We start from the raw sequence: 5,667 nt of genomic DNA, 5'->3' as shown, positions 1-5,667 counted from the left end.
TGGTTAGGTTGCGGTCGGTGCTGCTTGGGAGTGTGGGTGAAACTCTCTGACACAGCGAGTGGTTAGGGTGCGGTAGGTGCTATTTGGGAGTGTGGGTGAAACTCTCTCACAGTGAGTGGTTAGGGTGCGGTCGGTGCTGGTTGGGAGTATGGGTGAAACTCTCACAAAAGCGAGTGGTTAGGGTGCGGTCGGTGCTGCTTGGGAGTGTGGGTGAAACTCTCTCACACAGCGAGTGGTTAGGGTGCGGTAGGTGCTGCCTGGGAGTGTGGGTGAAACTCTCTCATACAGCGAGTGGTTAGGGTGAGGTGGGTGCTGCCTGGGAGTGTGGGTGAAACTCTCTCACACAGCGAGTGGTTAGGGTGCGGTAGGTGCTGCTGGGGAGTGTGGGTGAAACTCTCTCACACAGCGAGTGGTTAGGGTGCGCTAGGTGCTGCCTGGGAGTGTGGGTGAAACTCTCTCACACACAGCGAGTGGTTAGGGTGCGGAAGGTGCTGCTTGGGAGTGTGGGTGAAACTCTCTCACACACAGCGAGTGGTTAGCGTGCGGAAGGTGCTGCTTGGGAGTGTGGGTGAAACTCTCTCACACGGCGAGTGGTTCGGGTGTGATAGGTGCTGCATGGGAGTGTGGGTGAAACTCACACACATCGAGTGGTTAGGGTGCGGTAGGTGCTGCTGGGGAGTGTGGGTAAAACTCTCACACACAGCGAGTGGTTAGGGTGCGGTAGGTGCTGCTGGGGAGTGTGGGTGAAACTCTCTCACACAGCGGGTGGTTAGGGTGCGGTAGGTGCTGCTTGGGAGTGTGGGTGAAACTCTCTCTCACAGCGAGTGGTTAGGGTGTGGTCGGTGCTGCTTGGGGGTGTGGGTGAAACTCTCTCACACAGCGAGTGGTTAGCGTGAGGTAGGTGCTGCTTGGGAGTGTGGGTGAAACTCTCTCACACAGCGAGTGGTTATGGTGTGGTAGGTGCTGCCTGGGAGTGTGGGTGAAACTCTCTCACACAGCGAGTGGTTAGCGTGAGGTAGGTGCTGCATGGGAGTGTGGGTGAAACGCTCTCACACAGCGAGTGGTTAGGGTGAGGTAGGTGCTGCTTGGGAGTGTGGGTGAAACTCTCTCACACAGCGAATGGTTAGGGTGCGGTCAGTGCTGCTTGGGAGTGTGGGTGAAACTCTCTCACACAGCGAGTGGTTAGGGTGCGGTAGGTGCTGCTTGGGAGTGTGGGTCACACTCTCTCACACAGCGAGTGGTTATGGTGCTGCTTGGGAGTGTGGGTGATACTCTCCCACACAGCGAGTGGTTAGGGTGCGGTAGGTGCTGCTTGGGAGTGTGGGTGAAACTCTCTCACGCAGCGAGTGGTTAGGGTGCGGTCGGTTCTGCTTGGGACTGTGGGTGAAACTCTCTCACACAGCGAGTGGTTAGGGTGTGGTCGGTGCTGCTTGGGAGTGTGGGTGAAACTCTCTCACACAGCGAGTGGTTAGGGTGAGGTAGGTACAGCTTGGGAGTGTGGGTCCAGTCTCTCACACACAGCGAGTGGTTAGGGTGTGATAGGTGCTGCGTGGGAGTGTGGGTGAAACTCTCTCACACAGCGAGTGGTTAGGGTGCGGTCGTTGCTGCTTGGGAGTGTGGGTGAAACTCTCTCACACAGCGAGTGGTTAGGGTGCGGTCGGTGCTGCTTGGGAGTGTGGGTGAAACTCTCTCACACAACGAGTGGTTAGGGTGAGGGAGGTGCTGCTTGGGAGTGTGGGTGAAACTCTCTCACACAGCGAATGGTTAGGGTGCGGTCAGTGCTGCTTGGGAGTGTGGGTGAAACTCTCTGACACAGCGAGTGGTTAGGGTGCGGTAGGTGCTGCTTGGGAGTGTGGGTCACACTCTCTCACACAGCGAGTGGTTAGGGTGCTGCTTGGGACTGTGGGTGATACTCTCTCACACAGCGAGTGGTTAGGGTGCGGTAGGTGCTGGTTGGGAGTGTGGGTGAAACTCTCTCACACAGCGAGTGGTTAGGGTGCGGTAGGTGCAGCTTGGGAGTGTGTGTGAAACTCCCTCACACAGCGAGTGGTTAGGGTGCGGTAGGTGCTGCTTGGGAGTGTGGGTGAAACTCTTTCACACAGTGAGTGGTTAGGGTGTGGTCGGTGCTGCTTGGGAGTGTGGGTGAAACTCTCTCACACAGCGAGTGGTTAGGTTGCGGTCGGTGCTGCTTGGGAGTGTGGGTGAAACTCTCTGACACAGCGAGTGGTTAGGGTGCGGTAGGTGCTATTTGGGAGTGTGGGTGAAACTCTCTCACAGTGAGTGGTTAGGGTGCGGTCGGTGCTGGTTGGGAGTATGGGTGAAACTCTCACAAAAGCGAGTGGTTAGGGTGCGGTCGGTGCTGCTTGGGAGTGTGGGTGAAACTCTCTCACACAGCGAGTGGTTAGGGTGCGGTAGGTGCTGCCTGGGAGTGTGGGTGAAACTCTCTCATACAGCGAGTGGTTAGGGTGAGGTGGGTGCTGCCTGGGAGTGTGGGTGAAACTCTCTCACACAGCGAGTGGTTAGGGTGCGGTAGGTGCTGCTGGGGAGTGTGGGTGAAACTCTCTCACACAGCGAGTGGTTAGGGTGCGCTAGGTGCTGCCTGGGAGTGTGGGTGAAACTCTCTCACACACAGCGAGTGGTTAGGGTGCGGAAGGTGCTGCTTGGGAGTGTGGGTGAAACTCTCTCACACACAGCGAGTGGTTAGCGTGCGGAAGGTGCTGCTTGGGAGTGTGGGTGAAACTCTCTCACACACAGCGAGTGGTTAGGGTGCGGAAGGTGCTGCTTGGGAGTGTGGGTGAAACTCTCCCACACGGCGAGTGGTTAGGGTGCGGTAGGTGCTGCCTGGGAGTGTGGGTGAAACTCTCACACACAGCGAGTGGTTAGGGTGCGGTAGGTGCTGCTTGGGAGTGTGGGTGAACATCTCTCACACAGCGAGTGGTTAGGGTGCGGTAGGTGCTGCTTGGGAGTGTGGGTGAAACTCTCTCACACGGCGAGTGGTTCGGGTGTGATAGGTGCTGCATGGGAGTGTGGGTGAAACTCACACACATCGAGTGGTTAGGGTGCGGTAGGTGCTGCTGGGGAGTGTGGGTAACACTCTCACACACAGCGAGTGGTTAGGGTGCGGTAGGTGCTGCTGGGGAGTGTGGGTGAAACTCTCTCACACAGCGGGTGGTTAGGGTGCGGTAGGTGCTGCTTGGGAGTGTGGGTGAAACTCTCTCTCACAGCGAGTGGTTAGGGTGTGGTCGGTGCTGCTTGGGGGTGTGGGTGAAACTCTCTCACACAGCGAGTGGTTAGCGTGAGGTAGGTGCTGCTTGGGAGTGTGGGTGAAACTCTCTCACACAGCGAGTGGTTATGGTGTGGTAGGTGCTGCCTGGGAGTGTGGGTGAAACTCTCTCACACAGCGAGTGGTTAGCGTGAGGTAGGTGCTGCATGGGAGTGTGGGTGAAACTCTCACACACAGCGAGTGGTTAGGGTGCGGTAGGTGCTGCTTGGGAGTGTGGGTGAACATCTCTCACACAGCGAGTGGTTAGGGTGCGGTAGGTGCTGCTTGGGAGTGTGGGTGAAACTCTCTCACACGGCGAGTGGTTCGGGTGTGATAGGTGCTGCATGGGAGTGTGGGTGAAACTCACACACATCGAGTGGTTAGGGTGCGGTAGGTGCTGCTGGGGAGTGTGGGTAAAACTCTCACACACAGCGAGTGGTTAGGGTGCGGTAGGTGCTGCTGGGCAGTGTGGGTGAAACTCTCTCACACAGCGGGTGGTTAGGGTGCGGTAGGTGCTGCTTGGGAGTGTGGGTGAAACTCTCTCTCACAGCGAGTGGTTAGGGTGTGGTCGGTGCTGCTTGGGGGTGTGGGTGAAACTCTCTCACACAGCGAGTGGTTAGCGTGAGGTAGGTGCTGCTTGGGAGTGTGGGTGAAACTCTCTCACACAGCGAGTGGTTATGGTGTGGTAGGTGCTGCCTGGGAGTGTGGGTGAAACTCTCTCACACAGCGAGTGGTTAGCGTGAGGTAGGTGCTGCATGGGAGTGTGGGTGAAACGCTCTCACACAGCGAGTGGTTAGGGTGAGGTAGGTGCTGCTTGGGAGTGTGGGTGAAACTCTCTCACACAGCGAATGGTTAGGGTGCGGTCAGTGCTGCTTGGGAGTGTGGGTGAAACTCTCTCACACAGCGAGTGGTTAGGGTGCGGTAGGTGCTGCTTGGGAGTGTGGGTCACACTCTCTCACACAGCGAGTGGTTATGGTGCTGCTTGGGAGTGTGGGTGATACTCTCCCACACAGCGAGTGGTTAGGGTGCGGTAGGTGCTGCTTGGGAGTGTGGGTGAAACTCTCTCACGCAGCGAGTGGTTAGGGTGCGGTCGGTTCTGCTTGGGACTGTGGGTGAAACTCTCTCACACAGCGAGTGGTTAGGGTGTGGTCGGTGCTGCTTGGGAGTGTGGGTGAAACTCTCTCACACAGCGAGTGGTTCGGGTGTGGTAGGTACAGCTTGGGAGTGTGGGTCCAGTCTCTCACACACAGCGAGTGGTTAGGGTGTGATAGGTGCTGCGTGGGAGTGTGGGTGAAACTCTCTCACACAGCGAGTGGTTAGGGTGCGGTCGGTGCTGCTTGGGAGTGTGGGTGAAACTCTCTGACACAGCGAGTGGTTAGGGTGCGGTAGGTGCTGCTTGGGAGTGTGGGTGAAACTCTCTCACACAGCGAGTGATTAGGGTGCGGTAGTTGCTGCTTGGGAGTGTGGGTGAAACTCTCTCACACAGCGAGTGGTTCGGGTGCGGTAGGTGCTGCTTGGGAGTGTGGGTGAAACTCTCTCACACAGCGAGTGGTTAGCGTGAGGTAGGTGCTGCTTGGGAGTGTGGGTGAAACTCTCTCACACAGCGAGTGGTTAGGGTGTGGTTGGTGCTGCCTGGAAGTGTGGGTGAAACTCTCTCACACAGCGAGTGGTTAGCGTGAGGTAGGTGCTGCTTGGGAGTGTGGGTGAAACTCTCTCACACAGCGAGTGGTTAGGGTGAGGTAGGTGCTGCTTGGGAGTGTGGGTGAAACTCTCTCACACAGCGAATGGTTAGGGTGCGGTCGGTGCTGCTTGGGAGTGTGGGTGAAACTCTCACACAGCGAGTGGTTAGGGTGCGGTAGGTGCAGCTTGGGAGTGTGGGTGAAACTCTCTCACACAGCGAGTGGTTAGGGTGCGGTAGGTGCTGCTTGGGTGTGTGGGTGAAACTCTCTCACACAGCAAGTGGTTAGGGTGAGGTAGGTGCAGCTTGGGAGTGTGGGTCCCGTCGCTCACACACAGCGAGTGGTTAGGGTGCGGTAGGTGCTGCTTGGGAGTGTGGGTCACACTCTCTCACACAGCGAGTGGTTAGGGTGCGGTAGGTGCTGCTTGGGAGTGTGGGTCACACTCTCTCACACAGCGAGTTGTTAGGGTGTGGTAGGTGCTGTTTGGGGGTGTGGGTCACACTCTCTCACACAGCGAGTGGTTAGGGTGCGGTAGGTGCTGCTTGGGAGTGTGGGTCACACTCTCTCACACAGCGAGTGGTTAGGGTGCGGTAGGTGCTGCTTGGGAGTGTGGGTCACACTCTCTCACACAGCGAGTGGTTAGGGTGCGGTAGGTGCTGCTTGGGAGTCTGGGTGATACTCTCTCACACAGCGATTGGTTAGGGGGCGGTAGGTGCTGCTTGGGAG

Source organism: Mustelus asterias, unplaced genomic scaffold, assembly GCF_964213995.1.
Source record: "Mustelus asterias unplaced genomic scaffold, sMusAst1.hap1.1 HAP1_SCAFFOLD_369, whole genome shotgun sequence".
In the NCBI taxonomy this organism is placed as follows: Eukaryota; Metazoa; Chordata; class Chondrichthyes; order Carcharhiniformes; family Triakidae; genus Mustelus; species Mustelus asterias.
This window is presented reverse-complemented; position numbering follows the sequence as displayed.